Source organism: Cyanistes caeruleus, unplaced genomic scaffold, assembly GCF_971803275.1.
Source record: "Cyanistes caeruleus unplaced genomic scaffold, bCyaCae1.hap1.1 HAP1_SCAFFOLD_199, whole genome shotgun sequence".
Taxonomy (NCBI): Eukaryota; Metazoa; Chordata; class Aves; order Passeriformes; family Paridae; genus Cyanistes; species Cyanistes caeruleus.
The window spans coordinates 45525-65960 of NW_028255987.1; the positions used below are offsets into that span (position 1 = coordinate 45525).

The following is a 20436-nucleotide window of genomic DNA, read 5'->3' on the forward strand; positions in this document are numbered from 1 at the left end:
ACCCCTGGCTCCGCCCAGCTGAGCACCTCGCGCTCCCATGGGCCGCAGCCTCAAAGCTTCCGCCAATCCCGGCCCGCCTTGCTCCGCTCTGGCCAATCACAGCCATCCTTCGAATCCAGGCGCGGTCCCGCCAAGCTCAGCCCGCTCAGTCGCGGCCCGGTCCCGCTCCCCCGTTTTGCTGGGGTGCCGCTCCGGCCGCTGTCGCTTTGGGAGCTGGCGGAGCCGAGCTGCCACAGCCCCGAGAGGTGCTGCTGGGTCCCGGGAAGGGTGGGCGGGGGCTCCCCGTTCAGGTCCCGGCCGTAACTTCGCCCAAAGAAACGGGGACAAGGGGGGGAGCGGGCGGGATCGCGGGAGCGGGGCCTGAGGGGACAGCGGGGGGTCGCAGAGGCGAGCGCGGCGGGAACGGGTGGGCTGGGATTGGCGGGCCCGGTGCTGCCTCGGGCTGTGATTGGCTGGGCTGGCCGGCCGTGGGCTATAAATAGCGTGAGCTGGAGGGGTGCGGGCGTTAGTTCGGCGGCGCGGCGGCGAGCGGCGGAGAGGCGGGCGGTGGCAGGAGCTGCGCGGGTGTGATCCAGGGAGCGCCGGTGCTCCGGGACGGGAGCCCTGGGCTCGCTGATCCGGGGAGCGCCGGTGAGGTCGGGCGCCATGCCCGCGTCTGCCGGGACCAGCATCTGGGGGCTGGCGGTGTCTTGGGGTGGCGGGGCCGGTCGTGGCCAATTCTTTCTGCCACATCCTGGGCTTTTCGGGTGGCCGGAGGCGGGTGTGGGGTCTGGAGTGGCACAGGGAGATGAGCTGCTGCTTCTGCGGGACAGAGAGGAGCTGTTTTGTAGTTTCTGGATCAAAGATAATGTTTAAAATATCGGGAATAAAGCTGGGGTTTTTTCGCTTTTTATTATTTTAGTTTGATTTTATTTAAAATAATAACGATTTTCTTTATTACATTGCTTTGTTTTGCTCGTTCTATTAAAATAATAAAATTATTATTAATTATAATTATTTTTAACAAGATATATTATCTTTATTAGTTTAAATATTAATAAATAATGATTAAATATTATCCACAATTATTAAATATTATTTGTTAATTATTATTTAATTAAATATTTATTATTTATTAGTTTATTATTTACGAATTATTTAATACAATTAATTAAATATTAATTAAATCTTATTTATTAATAATTATTTAATCAAATATTTATTATTTAATAGTTAGCTAATATTTATTATTATTTCTGATTATTAAATATTATTGATTAATTATTAATTAATTATTAATTAATTTTATTTGTTTGTTTTTATTATTTATTATTTAATTATTAATTAAATAGTAATTAAATATTATTTATTAATTAATTCTTAAAATTAATTACTTTAGGGGCTTTTTTGCTGGATAGCTGATGTTAATTCAGTAGAGATTGTGGGGCTGGGGCTGAAACACCCATTGTGGGACCAGTGGAGACATAAAGCCCCAGGGTGTGGAATAAAGACCTTGGCACTTGAATCATGCCTAAACCAATGTGGGGCAATGGAAATACTGAGGCTGGAGCTGGATAAATGCCATGGGGGAAGGGGATGGAGCTGCAGCTCAGGGCCTGCAGGAGGTGCCTGGGGGATTAGCAGCCCCTGTCTGCTAGTACCCAGGAGAGTCTGAGGGTCTGGGGGCTGGGAGGGCTCCAGGGCCTGAGAACCAGCCCAAGGGCACCTTTTGGGATGGGGGAGCAGGGGCCCAATGGCTATTCCCAGCCCCTGGTTCTGCCTGGGGGGGGTGAGGGGGGGCCTTTGGGCAAGTGCTGGGCTGAGACCCAGGGGGAAGGGGAAGGTACCTGTTGGGCTTGAGGCCTCAAGTGTCGCCAAAGTTGGGCTCCCATTAGGGTGGGTAGGACAATATCTAGAGATATTGAAGTGATAATAATAACTGACTTGTGGCCTTATCAACAGCCCTGGGTTGCAGTGAGAAGCAGGAGCAACTTTCAGCCACCAGACGTGGGAAGCTGAGGAGCAGGAACTCAGGAAGCAGAGCTGGAGCAGACAGAAACATGGTAGGGTTTAGGGTAAAACTGTTGTGGGGCTGGGATAAGGAATATGGAGCTGGGATGCGAACTGCATGGCTGGAGCTGAAATCAGTGTAAGGGCTGGGATAGGGCCTTGCAGAGCTGTTCCTCCAGTAAGGATGGTCAGGTTGGGGCTGGAATGTGGGTTCAAGAGCTAAGCTCAAACCACAGAGAGCTAGAGCTAAAACAGAGATCCTGCCTGGAGAGCCAGAAAGCAGCATGATGTGTCACTGCTGGGAAGATGAGGAGGCAGAAGTGCAGCACAAGAGCTGGCAGTCAAATAAAGCTTGTGGGACTGAAGCTGAAGTCACTGGGGCTGGGATGGGGACTGCTGCAAACACTGTTCTGAGGGGATAGTGACTGTACATGTGGGAAGCAAGCATAGAATGGTACACAACGGGGCAGGCTGTAAATACAGTAAAGATTGCTTTGGGGTTGGGATGGGGTTGGAGTGGCATTTCTCGGCCTAGAGGTGAAACCTCAGAGCTGGAACCAAGAACAAAGACCCTTTGTCTCAACCTGGAGCAGCTTCACCTAGCAGAGAGGGGGAAAAAGAAGCGGATGTGGAGCTGGAAGAAGAGAGCTTGCAGTGAAATAAAGCTTGTGGGTCAAGAGCTGAAATCACTGGGGCAGGGAAGGGATCACTAGGACTGGAGCTATAATCACTGGGGCTGGGATAGAGACTGATAGTGGTATTGACACGGCTGGGTGAGATAACTGTGGTAGCATTCATATGCTGAAATCACTGTAGGTCAGTAATATTGATGTTGGGGCAGGGTCAAAGGGCTGAGGTCAAGTGCAAAAGGTCAGGGGTCAATGGTTAAATTGGAAAGTCAGGGATTCAAACTTCAAGGGTCACATGTGAATGGTCAGTGTTCAAAGATCAAGAGTAAAGGGTCCAAGGTGCAATGTTATGGGTTAATTTTCCAAGGTTATGTGGTTCAAGGTCAATTATCAGGGAATCAAACTTCAGAGAGCTAAAGAGTCAAAGGTCAAAATTCAGAGGTTAAGAGGAAAAGGTCAATGGGAGGTTGCCAGGGATTTGCAGGGAAGAGGAGTATTTATAAACTTTATCCATATTTCCCTGTAATTGTGGGTGTTTGGATTTCATTTGTGCTCGTCAGGATAAGCCATAAACAAGCCCCTGAACTCTGCATCCATGTGTCAAGCACTTCCACAGAAAGGCAAGTCAGCAGTGATTCTAGAGGAAAAATTAGAGGTGATGGCTTATGATCCATGGGGAATTACACTGGGAATTGTGAAACTCAAACACATGGAATTGTGGAGGTGGAATTCCATTTTCAGCCTTGGGCACCAGGAGGAGGAGAGGTGTCCTCATACATAGCAAGGAAAGCCTGGTGCCCCAGTGTGTCAGGTGCAGACAATGAGCTGTCCAGGGAATGAGCAACAAGTTCCTTCTGCCCCTCCCCTCACCCGTAGGATGGCAACAGCACAAACTGAATTGTGAGGTTGATGAGCGCTCAGAGCAGCCTCAGGTGTGAGCAGTGAGGTTGATGAATGCTCAGAGCAGCCCCAGGTGTGAGCAGTGAGGTTGATGAGCTCTCAGAGCAGCCCCAGGTGTGAGCAGTTATGGTAAAGAATGGGTGGGTCCTGCCCGGGGCTATTTTAGGGGGCGGGTTTGTCTCACTTTGCTTGAGCACGGAGCAGTTGGAGAAGAGGGATTTACGGTGAGCTCCCTGGGGGTATCTCATGGAATGATACCGGGAGCATCTCATAGGAGCTGGGAGAACAGCTGGATGCACTTGGACATGGAGCATTGTTTAAAGCAGCATCTGAGCAAGTAAGCCAGTGCGGGTTCGCAGGGATTTGCAAAAGGGATTTTCCCTTTTGATTTCATTTTGCCGTTTGCTCCCCCAATCCCCCCGGAAGAAATGGGTATTATGAGGACAAAAGGGGCATAAATTGAGGGAAGAAGCTCCTGTTATTATCTATTTTTAAACTGGGGGGAGTCCACCTATGATTTTAAGGGTACTGATTGGAGGAAAACCTGCCTTTTCCAGGGTGTTAGGGGTATCAGTGAACAGGGAATCCCCATGTTCCATTTTAAATGGAAAGGGGGAAATATTGTTGCTATTTTATGGGTTTGACTTGAGAGGAACCCCCCCACTTTCTATCATCCTGAGGTTTAAATTGAGGAGGAAGCCTTATTGTCACTACATTTTAAGGGTCTGAATTGAGTGTTCCCCTTTTCCAATCATTTGAGAGATTTCAATCAAGGGAAAAACAACTTTTTACTTTTAGGGGATTAAATTGAAGGGGGGGAGCACTCATTTATTTGCCATCGTATTGGTTTAAGAAGGCACGAACACCCCCCCATTGCCTCAGTTTCCGGGGTTCAATTGACAGAAACACCGGCTTTTCCAGCATTAGGCGGGGTCACATGGAGCCGTGGCGCTGCTTTTGAGAGCGATTCTGACCCCTTACAGCCCTGCACGGCAGCGCTTCTGGCATTCCCTGGGGAATTTGGCGGCTGGGCAGCCCCCGAGGAGTGACAGAGCCGTGCTGAGGCCGGGCGGGCAGGCGGGAGCCGCGGCGCGGAGCTGTGTCTGTCCCGGCTGCTCTGTCCGCTCCGGGCGCGGGGCTCGGGCACCGCCGGGGCCCCTTTGGGCCGGTCCCGGTGCCGCTGGGCGGGCCGGGCTCTCCCGGGGCCGGAGCTGCCCCCGCCCGCCGGAGGAGCCGCTTTCCGGCCGGGAGCGCGGGGCCGCCCCCGGGTGCCGAGTGCCGTCGCTGCCGGGGCTCGCGTGGCTCCCCCGGTCCCCCCGCACCTGGAGCGGCGCCAGCCCGGGAGCGAGTCCCGGCGGGGGCGCTGGGGGACACTTGTGGCTTGTCAGCTTCAGAGTGCGCTGGCAAAAGCCGCTGGGAGGAGGGGAGGGGGAAAAGCCCGACCTGCCGGGCTTTTTGTCTCGGGGCTTTGTCGATGTTGCTCTTTAGCCGAGCTGTGCCTTTAAATAACGATGTGGTGCCTTCTAGAAACTGTGTCCAATACCTTTTGTACCCTCGCAGGAGGGCTTCGAGCTCAGGTTTTTCCATTGCCGAGTTAACTGCAGGTCTAAGCTGACAGTGTCCCGTGCATGTGGTGTGCATGAATCTGTTTGTGATGTTCATTTCCCCTGGATGCAGAGCTGGGCTTTTTGGGCAGACCGTATATCTCAGGCCTTGGGGTTTGTTTAAGCCTTGCACACGATTTTTTGGAGACGCGGGCCGAGTGAGAACTTTGTCTTGGTGCTGTACTGGGGAATGGAAAGCAGGGGGTCCCCTCAATATCCGCGTGGAAGCTGGAATGTCCGAGGGAATGGATGTGACAATTCTCGGGGCTGAACCTGGCTCCCAGCGCTCTGCAGCGTAGGATGCGAGAGAGCAGGGCCGGGGGACAGCAGGGTAGGAACAGCGAGGTGCTTTGTGCTCTGGGTTTGGTGTTGATGTTTCCAGAGCCAGAGCAGGTTGATTTGGTTCAGGTGCACTGGAACAGGATCCAAACCTTGGAAAGGTCTGAGACCAATTGGGAGGAAATGTTTTAAAATGAATGTGTTTCTTGATAGAAATCAGGTTTCAGTTAGTTTTTTAATAGATTTTAAAGGAAATTTTTTTTGAGGAAAAGTGAAAAAAAATGTTTATTTTAATAAGTAGGGCGTGGGAAGAAGAATGAATAACGTTAGATAGTTTATTTGTTGTGGAGTAAAGATCAGGAGATTTAGAAGGTTTTGTGGTTTTTTTCACGTGTGTTTGGGATGTGGCGTGGGTCTTTTTGAGCCGTGGGGTGTTTTGGTGGTAGCTTGGGTTTTGGGATTGGAGTGAAGTTAAACAGTTTTAGAAGAAGTTACTATGGTTTTGGCAATTATTTTGTATTCACTAATCAATGATGTCAGGAAAATTAATCCACAAACACCAGAGGTTTATGTCCAAAAAGGAGACAGAGGAGTCCTTTTACTTTATTCGAATAAAGGGAGAGGCCATAGGGCATTCCCCTGGGGTTTCTCAAATTTTTGGAGGGCCAGCTGTGCTTGTCCCTTCTCTCTTTCCCCATAGGCTGAGGTACTTGAGAGGTACAGGCTTCCCGGAACGCCTGACACCTGGGATACCTTTTCCCCCCCCCACGCATAATCCCTTCTTAATTCTTAACTTTTGTGGAATTCATGATACTCTTTCAGTGCCTCTTTGATCTTTTAGTGGAATCCATCCCATTGTTTCTGTTGTCTCTCACTGATAGCTGCATCTTATCAGCAGACCCACAGCTTGTTAGTAAAGACAAACCCGTCATTCCTCTCTGAGAAGTTATTTTCAAAAAAGTACAAAATGGATTTTTTGTTGTCTCTGTTAAACAATAGAGTTGAGAGAGAATTTGGGGTAGAGTGTATTAGTATTGTATACAGATTGTACGTTAAAAGTTTTTTTTTTTCTTTGTTAGTTTTGAAGTTACAGAATTTATGTTTAAGCATAAAGCAGATGGTGGGGATATAATATAATGTAATTTTAGGACATCTTAATTTTTATTGTGTATCTTTGGCTTAATGGTCAAATTATTTTTTACTTTTAGATATACTTTTATAGAGATACAGGTAAATATAAATAGTGGTAGTAATATTTAGTAAGCAGAGTTATTTATGTGGTTTTTATTCAATATTAGTTTTTTTGGTGGCACATAGTGTGTTGTTTCATTTTTTTGTTCACTACGTGAAATTTGGTTTTTGAATAAAGATGATTTTATGAATGGGTTGGTTTGTATTTTAGGTAGAATCAATTAAAATAGATTTTGATATGCATTATTTGGTTTTGTTTATTGTATGTAGGGGATCAGATGGGGTAGGGTTTGTTTGGTTAGCTGAGTTTTGGGTGTTAATTAGGCGGCTTTTGTTACATGCAGTTTTTAATTTTTGGAAGTTTTTTGAGTGGTCTTAAGGTGATTTTTAGTAATTGATTGTATAATTTTATTTTGTTTGTAGTTGGTGTATAATAATGTATATGTTCTATTTATTTAATGTTGTGTTTTTTAGTTTAGGTGTTGAGGATAAGTTTGGATTCCTTTCTGTTGTGGTGTTTCTTATTAGCTTCATTTCCGGGGACACAGGCATTTATATGGTGGCTTTTTATAGGTATATTTTTGGGGGTGGTGTTTTTTAACTTTTTGTAGTTTAGATTGGTTTTTTGTTTTTAATTAGTTATTAAAAATTTTTATAGAGTCTTGGTAATTATTTAAGTATTACTATAAATGTAGAGCTTTGGGGTTTTTTTACTAATGTTTAGGGTTAGTTGAATGGCTTTGAGTTCAGTGACTTGGTTTGATTTTTTTTTTTTAATCGTTGGTGTGATGTGTGGAGTTCAATAGTGTTGCTTTTTATTTATGTTTAACTTCGCTGATGTGATAAGAACTGTTAGTGAAAGAGCATAGCATCTGTTTTTGCTGGTGGTTGTACGGTGTGGGTTTTGTTTGTGTTACCTGTTTTGGGTTTTTTTTTGTTAGTGAGATTAAACATTATTTTGGGGTTAATTTGTGATTATTTTAAAGATTTTAGTGCAATTTAGGTTTTTGATTTGGGGGTGCTGTGATGAGAGTACTTTATTTGTTTTATGTGGTATTGGTGGTGTGGATAGAGGGAATATTTGTTTTTGAAATTTATTTTAGTATTGTTAGATGAAGTGTTAGGATGCATTGTGTTTCAGTGTTGAATCTTTTTGAGGTGGTTTGGATTTTTTCTAGGTTAAGAATTTTTTCCCTTGGCTGGTGGAGGTATTGTGATTTTATTGATCATATGGGTGGGAATTTGATGCTGTTTGTTTTTTGGTTATTTTTTTTTTTAGGAATTGGATTTTTGCAGTAGACCTGGAAGAATTCACTTTATTTCAAAACATACTAGTTTAATCACATAAAGGTTCCCATATTAACTCGTCAGTCTTTTAGATTCTTTTTCTCATTTAGGTTTTCCAGAATTTACTGTTAATTTAGCAATCAAGCAGGGATGGCACTTCGTTCTTGAAAAGATGGCTATGGAAAAACCTGTGTCTAACAACACGTACCTGACAGAGGGCAACAATTTTGCTGTTATTACAGGGCCAAATACGAGTGGCAAATCAACTTTGGCATGGAACTGCTGGAGGAGAGGAGTTTCTGGTGGGCTCCCAGTGGCATCTGATGGAGTGATGGTGAGAGCATCTCATAGGGTCTGGGGGAGCACGTGGATGCACCTGGACGTGGAGTACTGCATAAAGGAGGTGGTGAGGGACAAAGCTTTTTGCCAGGAAGCAGCACCGGAACAGCTGAGCCAGTGTGGATTTGCAGGGGTGATCTTTCTCCTTTTCCCTTTTGATTTAATCTTGGCAGTCCCTCCCCAGTGCCCTCAATCTGTCACAAGAATTCCAAAAATAAAAAGGCTGAGTGAAGAGTGAAAAGAAGGGGTATAGGTAAGGGGGAGTTCAGGTGTACCCCACCCCGAACCCTAAACAGCAGCCCTAACAGCGCTCCCATTTCCTTGAGACAGCTGCAGGCAGGAACCCTAAAGCAGCAGAGTGCCAGAACCCCCAAGAGGTGCAGGCAGTTCCCTGGTGCTAGGGCCAGCCAGGAAGAGATAGTGGGGGGACGATCCGCAGGGTTGGGGAAACAGGGGGTTTCCCGCCCCGCCCCACCCTGGGCTCTCTGTCCCTCCGCAGCCGGGGATTGCTCCCACCCCTCCTCGAGGCGGCGGTTGGTAAGGCTTCGTGCCTGGCCTCCGCAAAGAGTTCGGCTCTGTCAGCCTCTGCCCTGTCTCAGGGCCAAACTTAGGTAGGGTAGGGAGCAACTGTGGATTGCCTGGTCCGGGCTAAGGGACATCTCTTGGGGCCTATGGATAAGGAGCATCCCCGGTTGCAAGCGTAGGGCTGTAAGTTTGTACGGTGCAGTGGGGCAGCTTGGCAGTGACACGGAGAGGCCGAGGGAGGGCTTCAGAGGTCAAGGGCTCGAGGGCTGGAGACAAACAGTGAAAAGAAAAGGGGTATAGGTTGGGATATAAGGTAGAGTACAGGACTATTCAAACCCTAAACAGTAGCCCTAACAGCGCTCCCGTTTCCTTGAGACAGCTGCAGGCAGGAACCCTAAAGCAGCAGAGTGCCAGAACCCCCGAGAGGTGCAGGCAGTTCCCTGGTGCTAGGGCCAGCCAGGAAGAGATAGTGGGGGGACGATCCGCAGGGTTGGGGAAACAGGGGGTTTCCCGCCCCGCCCCACCCTGGGCTCTCTGTCCCTCCGCAGCCGGGGATTGCTCCCACCCCTCCTCGAGGCGGCGGTTGGTAAGGCTTCGTGCCTGGCCTCCGCAAAGAGTTCGGCTCTGTCAGCCTCTGCCCTGTCTCAGGGCCAAACTTAGGTAGGGTAGGGAGCAACTGTGGATTGCCTGGTCCGGGCTAAGGGACATCTCTTGGGGCCTATGGATAAGGAGCATCCCCGGTTGCAAGCGTAGGGCTGTAAGTTTGTAGGGTGCAGTGGGGCAGCTTGGCAGTGACACGGAGAGGCCGAGGGAGGGCTTCAGAGGTCAAGGGCTCGAGGGCTGGAGACAAACAGTGAAAAGAAAAGGGGTATAGGTTGGGATATAAGGTAGAGTACAGGACTATTCAAACCCTAAACAGTAGCCCTAACAGCGCTCCCGTTTCCTTGAGACAGCTGCAGGCAGGAACCCTAAAGCAGCAGAGTGCCAGAACCCCCGAGAGGTGCAGGCAGTTCCCTGGTGCTAGGGCCAGCCAGGAAGAGATAGTGAGTGTTAGGGGCTACTGCTGTCATATAAGCTGGGGTTTCTATCCTTGGGGTACCCTGGGCTTTCTGTCCCTCACTGACTGGAGAGTCTTCCTCCCCTCCTTGAGGTGGTGGTCATTTGGCTGTCAGCCAATACTGCTGTGAAGCAAGCCTCTGCCTCCCTGTGGGGTGAAGTGTGCAGCCCATGAACCTGGGCATTCTCTAGAGAAGGTAAGTGCTGGGTTTTCACATATGTTGCACTAAGCTCCTGCATTGATATTTTGTCTTCTTGGTTGTAGCTGACTAGGAGACGACATCCTGGCAATGGCAGGAACTTCCCGGATAGCCAGGCGGCCTTCCTTGGCGCTTCGTGTGGATCCTCCTCAGCGGGCATCCGAGAGCTGAGTCGAAGGCTACGACCCGCAGAGGGGATGAAAGCGGGGTGCCGGGCCGGGACATGTGCCCTGGGATTTTTGAGTCAGCTTTGGGGATGGGGAGGTCCAGGCTGTGGCCCCTTAGGCCACACGGTGGGAGAGCCTCACTTTTGTTCACAGTGCTGAGGTGTGCAGGACAGAGCAGCCTCGGGGCGCATCGTGTCACTTGTCCGTCGTGCCTTCTGTGTCTTTTGTGCCTCTTGTGTTGTACGTGCCTTGCCCTATCTCTTCTGGGGGCTTACCAGAAACCCCAGCGTCGCTTATAGCATCTCCAATCTCTGGGCCCCTCGGCTCGGCAGCTCTCAGGGGCCTTGGAATCGCGTCTCTTTTGACAAGCATCCGATCGGATGTCTTTTAGACGTCTTGCTCCGAGCTGTGTCAACAGCCGTGCGCCGCGAGGATCCATTGTAGCGGCTTAGGACTTGAAGAAACGCAAAGATAGGTAGAGGATTGCGGCCGTAAGATTCTTGGGCATCCATCCTGGCGGTTCCTGGAGTTTGTCATTCCGTCAGCATCTTCTTCCTCCCGGGTTCTGTGAGCTTCATCAGCTCGCCTTCGTTCTCACCCGGCTCATCTCGTTCCGCATTCTCTCAGTGCTTGCGGTCGTTCTTGTGGCCCAGAGTTTTGTCTCCCCATTGTGTCCCCTCGTCTGTTGTCTGGTGTGTCACGGGTGTCTGGGTGTAGTTGTCCCGGAGCTGCCCTGCCCTGCTGCCCAGCCTGGCTGTAGGTGTAAAAGGCCAAGTCCCAGGCCCCCGTAATTTGAAATCTGTGATGTAGGGTATAGTTGGGGTCTAGAACATATCCCTAGATCAACACAAGATGTCTGGAGCTGTGAAGTTACCCTGCAGCACTTTAACTTTTGTCTCAGCTTTCTTTCAGATGCGGATGGATGAAATCAGTGGCAGAGAGCCCCATCCAGGGTAAGGGGGTTCCCCCGAGAAGGTAAGTCAATGTTTGTCTTTGCAGGGCAACTGGAACCGGTCACTGTGTTACAGGTCTCCTCTTTGTCTTTATTTTTAGGAAATAGAGCCGGCTAGCAGCAGTCAAGGTGAAGTGGGCAAGGTGAGCGTTGAGCGGTGGAGGGAGGCTGTTGTTATCGCTGGGCTCTCAGTTTCTGGTGCAACGTCAAGCGTCCCTTCTTGTTTGCGTGCTTTAGGCGGTCCAGTCGCGTTTCGTCGAGACCCCGTCGCCAGCCGGCCGGCACGCCTGCTTCGCCGCTCCCGTGAGCCCTGCGGAAGCGTCACAGGGACCGCGTGACGGAGCCTTTTCCACGTAAAGGGGCCGTGTGGGTGGCCTTCAGGAAGGGGCCGAGGGCTTCCCGTGAGTTGGGGATGTCGGGAGGAGGAGCGAGGGCCTGTTCACGTTTCAGCAATGCCACATCACTTTTTCTTCTCTGAACTCAGGCGCGCCCTCTGCGACGACGGTGTCTGGTTTCGGCGTGGCGGTATCATGCGGCCTTCAGGACACGGCCGTTCGCAGGAGACCGTGAGTAGCGGAATTGTCGGGTTTTGGCCGATGCCCTGCAAAGATCAGCTGCTGATTTTCTGTTTTGTTTTTTGCAGTTGACGGAGAGACGACAGCCTGGCGATGGCAGGAACTTCCCGGATAGCCAGGCGGCCTTCCTTGGCGCTTCGTGTGGATCCTCCTCAGCGGGCATCCGAGAGCTGAGTCGAAGGCTACAACCCGCAGAGGGGATGAAAGCGGGGTGCCGGGCCGGGACATGTGCCCTGGGATTTTTGAGTCAGCTTTGGGGATGGGGAGGTCCAGGCTGTGGCCCCTTAGGCCACACGGTGGGAGAGCCTCACTTTTGTTCACAGTGCTGAGGTGTGCAGGACAGAGCAGCCTCGGGGCGCATCGTGTCACTTGTCCGTCGTGCCTTCTGTGTCTTTTGTGCCTCTTGTGTTGTACGTGCCTTGCCCTATCTCTTCTGGGGGCTTACCAGAAACCCCAGCGTCGCTTATAGCATCTCCAATCTCTGGGCCCCTCGGCTCGGCAGCTCTCAGGGGCCTTGGAATCGCGTCTCTTTTGACAAGCATCCGATCGGATGTCTTTTAGACGTCTTGCTCCGAGCTGTGTCAACAGCCGTGCGCCGCGAGGATCCATTGTAGCGGCTTAGGACTTGAAGAAACGCAAAGATAGGTAGAGGATTGCGGCCGTAAGATTCTTGGGCATCCATCCTGGCGGTTCCTGGAGTTTGTCATTCCGTCAGCATCTTCTTCCTCCCGGGTTCTGTGAGCTTCATCAGCTCGCCTTCGTTCTCACCCGGCTCATCTCGTTCCGCATTCTCTCAGTGCTTGCGGTCGTTCTTGTGGCCCAGAGTTTTGTCTCCCCATTGTGTCCCCTCGTCTGTTGTCTGGTGTGTCACGGGTGTCTGGGTGTAGTTGTCCCGGAGCTGCTCTGCCCTGCTGCCCAGCCTGGCTGTAGGTGTAAAAGGCCAAGTCCCAGGCCCCCGTAATTTGAAATCTGTGATGTAGGGTATAGTTGGGGTCTAGAACATATCCCTAGATCAACACAAGATGTCTGGAGCTGTGAAGTTACCCTGCAGCACTTTAACTTTTGTCTCAGCTTTCTTTCAGATGCGGATGGATGAAATCAGTGGCAGAGAGCCCCATCCAGGGTAAGGGGGTTCCCCCGAGAAGGTAAGTCAATGTTTGTCTTTGCAGGGCAACTGGAACCGGTCACTGTGTTACAGGTCTCCTCTTTGTCTTTATTTTTAGGAAATAGAGCCGGCTAGCAGCAGTCAAGGTGAAGTGGGCAAGGTGAGCGTTGAGCGGTGGAGGGAGGCTGTTGTTATCGCTGGGCTCTCAGTTTCTGGTGCAACGCCAAGCGTCCCTTCTTGTTTGCGTGCTTTAGGCGGTCCAGTCGCGTTTCGTCGAGACCCCGTCGCCAGCCGGCCGGCACGCCTGCTTCGCCGCTCCCGTGAGCCCTGCGGAAGCGTCACAGGGACCGCGTGACGGAGCCTTTTCCACGTAAAGGGGCCGTGTGGGTGGCCTTCAGGAAGGGGCCGAGGGCTTCCCGTGAGTTGGGGATGTCGGGAGGAGGAGCGAGGGCCTGTTCACGTTTCAGCAATGCCACATCACTTTTTCTTCTCTGAACTCAGGCGCGCCCTCTGCGACGACGGTGTCTGGTTTCGGCGTGGCGGTATCATGCGGCCTTCAGGACACGGCCGTTCGCAGGAGACCGTGAGTAGCGGAATTGTCGGGTTTTGGCCGATGCCCTGCAAAGATCAGCTGCTGATTTTCTGTTTTGTTTTTTGCAGTTGACGGAGAGACGACAGCCTGGCGATGGCAGGAACTTCCCGGATAGCCAGGCGGCCTTCCTTGGCGCTTCGTGTGGATCCTCCTCAGCGGGCATCCGAGAGCTGAGTCGAAGGCTACAACCCGCAGAGGGGATGAAAGCGGGGTGCCGGGCCGGGACATGTGCCCTGGGATTTTTGAGTCAGCTTTGGGGATGGGGAGGTCCAGGCTGTGGCCCCTTAGGCCACACGGTGGGAGAGCCTCACTTTTGTTCACAGTGCTGAGGTGTGCAGGACAGAGCAGCCTCGGGGCGCATCGTGTCACTTGTCCGTCGTGCCTTCTGTGTCTTTTGTGCCTCTTGTGTTGTACGTGCCTTGCCCTATCTCTTCTGGGGGCTTACCAGAAACCCCAGCGTCGCTTATAGCATCTCCAATCTCTGGGCCCCTCGGCTCGGCAGCTCTCAGGGGCCTTGGAATCGCGTCTCTTTTGACAAGCATCCGATCGGATGTCTTTTAGACGTCTTGCTCCGAGCTGTGTCAACAGCCGTGCGCCGCGAGGATCCATTGTAGCGGCTTAGGACTTGAAGAAACGCAAAGATAGGTAGAGGATTGCGGCCGTAAGATTCTTGGGCATCCATCCTGGCGGTTCCTGGAGTTTGTCATTCCGTCAGCATCTTCTTCCTCCCGGGTTCTGTGAGCTTCATCAGCTCGCCTTCGTTCTCACCCGGCTCATCTCGTTCCGCATTCTCTCAGTGCTTGCGGTCGTTCTTGTGGCCCAGAGTTTTGTCTCCCCATTGTGTCCCCTCGTCTGTTGTCTGGTGTGTCACGGGTGTCTGGGTGTAGTTGTCCCGGAGCTGCTCTGCCCTGCTGCCCAGCCTGGCTGTAGGTGTAAAAGGCCAAGTCCCAGGCTCCTGTAATTTGAAATTTGTGACATACGTTTTACTTTGTAATCTAGGTGCTTTTCCTACATCGACACTAGATGTCTGCATTTGTGAAGTTATCCTGCAGCGCTTTGAGTTTTGTCTTAGCTTTCTAAGTATTTTATTATTTGCTGCCCAATGTGGGGTTCAGAAGAGTAAGGAAAACCTGTGCTGATTATGTTGTATTGGTACTTACTGTGTGCTGGGATAAAGGACTTTGTAATGGGGTTACTTAAGTTCATGTCTCTCAGGGTGGAGGCCTTTATGTTGTTCTAGTCTCTGAGTTTTTTTCGAGGTTTTAATGCCTTTCTTGTCCCTAAGTTTATTTTCTTATCCAAAAATAACTCCAATAGTGTCGCTTCTACATAACTTTCACAGTAAAAGAGCACAGATTAAAATAGCTGTTATGCTAAGCTCAGTAATAATGATGGATAAAAACTTTATAAAAGTACTGAAATTTGTACCAAATAGCTTTAGTTTATTGTTTCCTTGGCCTACCCTACATCCGAATCCCAGTAACATGTTTTAAAATGTATTAGTAATTATACCCTGTTTTTTAGAAGAGGAGCAAAAAAACCCCACTACACTCTTTTTACTAATAATTCATACCACATCATAAAAGTAAAACAAAACACAAAAAGCTATATAAAACCTAACACAACCAAATCTGCTTAAAAAAACCTCAATAACTTACTAAACTGAAAACCATTCAATGAGCCCTAAGCATTACTAAAAACAACCTAACCAAATTTCTACCTTCTAATTCATAAATAATAATCAATGCTCTATAAAAATAAAGACCTCATTAACAATAAAAAAAATTAAACTACTAAAAAATAAGAAATCACTATAAAAACAAACTGCCTTTAAAAATCCATCATATAAATATTCATATCCCCAAAAATACAACTAATAAAAACCACCAAAGCAATAAACAGGTACATGCAACTACAAAAAAAAAAAAAAAAAAATCAAAAATAAACTGCAATTAACCATACAGGAACAATTTGGTTTTAACTCAATAATCTCGTAATACCTTGAATCATCAAAATAAAAATACTATCTCCAAATAAACACAAAACCAAAAAATAAATTTAACCATAAACAATATTTTTCACATTATCCATAAGTTTAAAACATACTACAATCGAACAAATGAACCCCCTCTAAGAAACAATAATCCAAATAGAAATATAAGAAACCTAACAAATTAGCTACATTACTGTACCCCAAACACACCAAAATAAACACTACATACTCACAATAATAAAAAAACAACACTAAATAAATAAAAACGTACCCTATACCTCACACTGCTACTCAAAACGTCATACTTAACCTTAAAAAACAAGCCCTTTAAAAACATAATACCCCTAAGAAATTTAATCAAACCATAAAACTCATTTCAAAAACAACCTTATCAACACCTAAAGTAAAAAACATAATATTCAGTAAATATACCATATCCCCTACCATGCACCAAGTACAAAAAAAAACCCAAACCAAAAAACTATTAAAAACCATCTTAAAAACATTAAATAAAAAAGTCTTTCAAATATTAAAAAACATCTAGCAAAAGCCACCTAATTCATTAACACCCCAAACTCCACCAAGCAAACTAACCCTACCCAATCTAAACCCTGACATATCATTAACAAAACCAAAATCCCAGTAACAAATAAAAAAATGTATTTAAAAAAGAAATTAAAATAAATTCCAGGTTAAATAGAAAAAACTCCATAAAATTGTCTTAACTCAAAAACCAAATGACACATCATAAATAATACGAAAAAATAACACAATATATACCTCAAAAAAAGTCTAAGCGTTAAATAAAAAATACATATAAGCCTCACTTTTTACTCAATATCTCTACTCTTATCTGTCTATATATATAACTAATTTCCAAAAGAAACAAAACACCCCACACAAGTTATTTTCAAAAACGACACTCACTCCCCCACATCTTTCTCCAAACGATATTATCTATAACAAACGTCTCCCTTACTTTGAATTAATTTTTAACAAACTAAAAGAAAAAAATTCTCCAAACTATATATATTTTTTCTTTCTCTTAACTCTATTCTAATGTACTCTAAACTAAAAACGCAAACACCAAAAACTCACACATCCAGCCCTCGGGGGTCTGGGCCTCAACACTTTGCAACACCAAAAAAACTGATATATAACTAAACAAACAAAACTACACTTCCCAACAAGAACTTTCTAAATTTACCATCTCTTCAAACAACACCTAATTTCATTATTTATTAGTCATTTGTTTAGAATTATAAATACTTTACTCATTAAATAAACATTTTTTCAATTTTCCTCCAAAGAAATCTGTTCCCAAACCAATTAAACAAAATAAAAAAAACACTTAAATTTTCTTTATTAAAAACCCCCTTCAAAACTTTTCTCCCAAACCAGGAAAAATATCTATTGTGCATTATACATATATCAATGTAGTATATAAATATAAATTTGATAAAAATAGACATTAAAAAAATGTTTGATTACCATTTCAGGTAAAGGGGCTGTTTGGTGTTTATTTGGTTAGAGGTAGAGCTTTTAAATAAATAATATAGAAATTAAAATGTACAAATCTATAATAAATACATTAAGAGATTGATATAAAAAAGCAATATAAGTAATATAAACATAGACATGTAGATTAATATTCAATATGAATAAGATATGTATAGATGTTATATATGCTTATATGTTATGTATGCTTCTTCACTCCCTACTGCAAGGTCACCGATGACAGCAACACCCCTCCATGTTCACCAAAATCTTATTGGCAATATTTCCAATAAATAGTACATACATCACGGCAGCCATGTAAATCCACCACACCGCATCAGCACATGCACACTGCTGTACCATCCACTAACCAACCCACACAGCCCTCCAAATAAACCACACCACCCAGGCCCACCAAAACACATGTGGCACAGCATCCGGAAACCACACAAATGTACAGCACCGTGTTTGGCCAGGAATGCATGAGCACAACCATTTTTAACCACAAATAAATGCACATCACCATATTCAACCCAAAATGCATCTGCAGACCACCATATCAAACCAGAAATACACATGAACCACCATAGTTACCTAAAAATAAATGCACAGCACCAAATGTGAACCAGAAAAACACAACCACCACCATTCCACTGCTGCTGGAATGGAGTGGCCCTCTCAGGAGGATCCTGGTTGCTTCAGGGCTTTGCGTCCACAAAGGAAAGGCATGCAGAAGGCAACACCATCACCCCAGCCCTGTAGTCCACACCTAGAAAGGCTTCCAATAAAGCAAGGTGCTGCTGTCCTTGGCAGTTGGAGTTGTTCTCTGCCTTCTTTGGGCGTGAGGAGCAAAGGCTGAGGGGGGCGGGATGGAGACTGGGGGGCTCCCGTGTCCCTTGGGGCACGCCGAGGTCCCCACCAGAGGGAGGGACACGCTGTGCTGGAGAAGCAAGGTGAGCGGGGAATGGGGAGGGCTCGTGCTGGGTACCCTTGCCCAGAGGGGACCCCGAGCTGCCAGGAAATTCCCTGGGAGGGCTGGGGTGCAGAATCCAAAAACCTGTGGAGTTGTTCTGGTTTTTACGGTAGGTATTGGCACGGAACAGGAATTGACCTCTCTAAATTCCCTTGGAAAGGAACCCCCTCTCTGTGCACTCCGTCGTTAGGGTTTTGTTATGTCAGGAACAGCTGAGGATTAAGAAAGTGGGTTTTGTCTTTCCACCTCTTACTTCCCTGTAAAATGGGAGTGTATAAAACACATCTGTACATCCCTGAGGTATTAAAATGCGCTGAGAGAAATTTCTGTGCCTAAGTTCCATAGAGACGAGCACGTTCTGCACTTTGGGGTTGAGTAGGGATTTATATTTTTGTCATTCTGACGTGTTAGCTGAATGAATTGGGAGTTTCCAAGAGAAAGAAATGCAAATTTCAAAAAGCAGAATATTAGAAAGAGAAATAAATGTATACATAAATAAATATAGGGAAGCTAGATAGATCTATATATATATATATATATATGGAGACCCATAAAAAAGAAATAAATACAAGTAATCCAAGTCTAGACAAGTAGATTAATAATCAGTATGAAAACTATATGGATAGATGCTAATATAATATATTTTAATATCTGGTATGTATTATATCTATGTGTATAAATAAAGAAGTTCAATATGATAGAAATAGATATTAAAAAGAGTTAAATGAAGGGACTTTTGGTTTTTTATTTGGTTAGAGGCTTAGAGGCAGGGCATTTAAATGAATAATATAGAAATGAAAATATACACATCTATAATAAAGAAATTAATATAGGGTGATATATATATATAGCGAGACCCATAAAAAAGAAATAAATACAAGTAATCCAAGTCTAGACAAGTAGATTAATAATCAGTATGAAAACTATATGGATAGATGCTAATATAATATATTTTAATATCTGGTATGTATTATATCTATGTGTATAAATAAAGAAGTTCAATATGATAGAAATAGATATTAAAAAGAGTTAAATGAAGGGACTTTTGGTTTTTTATTTGGTTAGAGGCTTAGAGGCAGGGCATTTAAATGAATAATATAGAAATGAAAATATACACATCTATAATAAAGAAATTAATATAGGGTGATATATATATATAGCGAGACCCATAAAAAAGAAATAAATACAAGTAATCCAAGTCTAGACAAGTAGATTAATAATCAGTATGAAAACTATATGGATAGATACTAATATAATATATTTTAATACCTGTTATGTATTATATCTATGTGTATAAATAAAGAAGTTCAATATGATAGAAATAGATATTAAAAAGAGTTAAATGAAGGGACTTTTGGTTTTTTATTTGGTTAGAGGATTAGAGGCAGGGCATTTAAATGAATAATATAGAAATGAAAATAAACACATCTATAGCAAAGAAATGAATATAGGGGGGATGGATGGATGGATGGATGGATAGATAGATAGATAGATAGATAGATAGATAGAGCCATAAAAAAGATATAAATACCATTAATCCAAATCTGGACAAGTAAATTAATAATCAGTATGAAAACTATACGGATAGATGGTAATGTACTTTAATATCTGTTATGCATTATATCTATGTGTATAAATATAGAAGATCAATATTATAGAAATAGGTATTAATTTTTTTTTAAACAAGGGGCTTTTTGTTTTTTATTTAAAAGCTTGGCATTTAAATGAATAATATAGAAATGAAAATATACACATCTATAATAAAGAAATAAATATAGGGAGATAGATATATATATACACAGCCTTAAAAAAGAAATAAATACAAGTAATCCAAATCGAGACAAGTAGATTAATATTCAGTATGAAAACTATATGGATAGAGGTTAATATAATAAATTTTAATATCTATTATGCAACGTATCTGTGTGTATAAATATTGAAGATCAATACGATATAAATAGATACTAAAAATATTCAAATCAAATGGATTTTTGTTTTTTATTTGGTTACTGGCAGGGCATTTACATGAATAATACAGAAATGAAAATATACACATCTATAATAAAGAAATAAATATAGGGAGATAGAGAGAAGAGACAGATAGAGAGATAAAGAGATATAGCCATAAAAAAGAAATAAATAGAAATTATCTATATCTAGACAAGCTGGTTAATATTCAATATGAATAATATATGGAGAGATGGTTATGTATTTTAATATCTGTTGTGCATTATATCTCTGTGTGTATAAATAAAGAAAATCAATATTATAGAAATAGATATAAATATTTCAATCAAGGGAATTACTGGTTTTTATTTGGTTACAGGCACGGCATTTAAATGAATAATATAGAAATGAAAATATACACATCTATAATAAAGAAATAAATATAGGGAGATAGATATATATTTATATATGTAGCCATAAAAAAGTTGTCTATGCAAGTAATCCAAATCTACACAAGTGGATTAATATTCAGTATGAAAACTATATGGGTAGATGTTAATATAATAAATTTTAATATCTATTATGCAATATATCTGTATGTATAAATAAAGAAGATCAATATGATAAAAATAGATA

At 44.9% G+C, this 20436-nt stretch overlaps 1 long non-coding RNA gene across 6 annotated transcripts; it reads left to right on the top strand.

Moving 5' to 3' along the window:
- The first annotated feature begins 132 nt into the window (after positions 1–132).
- Positions 133–14822, top strand: LOC111946138 (uncharacterized). Of its 6 annotated transcripts, none has more exons than XR_015282217.1 (14): positions 133–245; positions 1942–2042; positions 8122–8213; positions 9697–9786; positions 9894–9996; positions 11068–11141; positions 11220–11261; positions 11356–11519; positions 11603–11684; positions 11762–12838; positions 12917–12958; positions 13053–13216; positions 13300–13381; positions 13459–14822. It is a non-coding gene; the product is annotated as an uncharacterized LOC111946138 (long non-coding RNA). The 6 variants fall into 6 exon arrangements; XR_015282220.1 differs by having other exon boundaries at positions 139–245; positions 11195–11261; XR_015282219.1 differs by lacking the exons at positions 9697–9786; positions 9894–9996 and adding an exon at positions 10065–10242 and having other exon boundaries at positions 11195–11261.
- The last annotated feature ends 5614 nt before the right edge of the window (positions 14823–20436 follow it).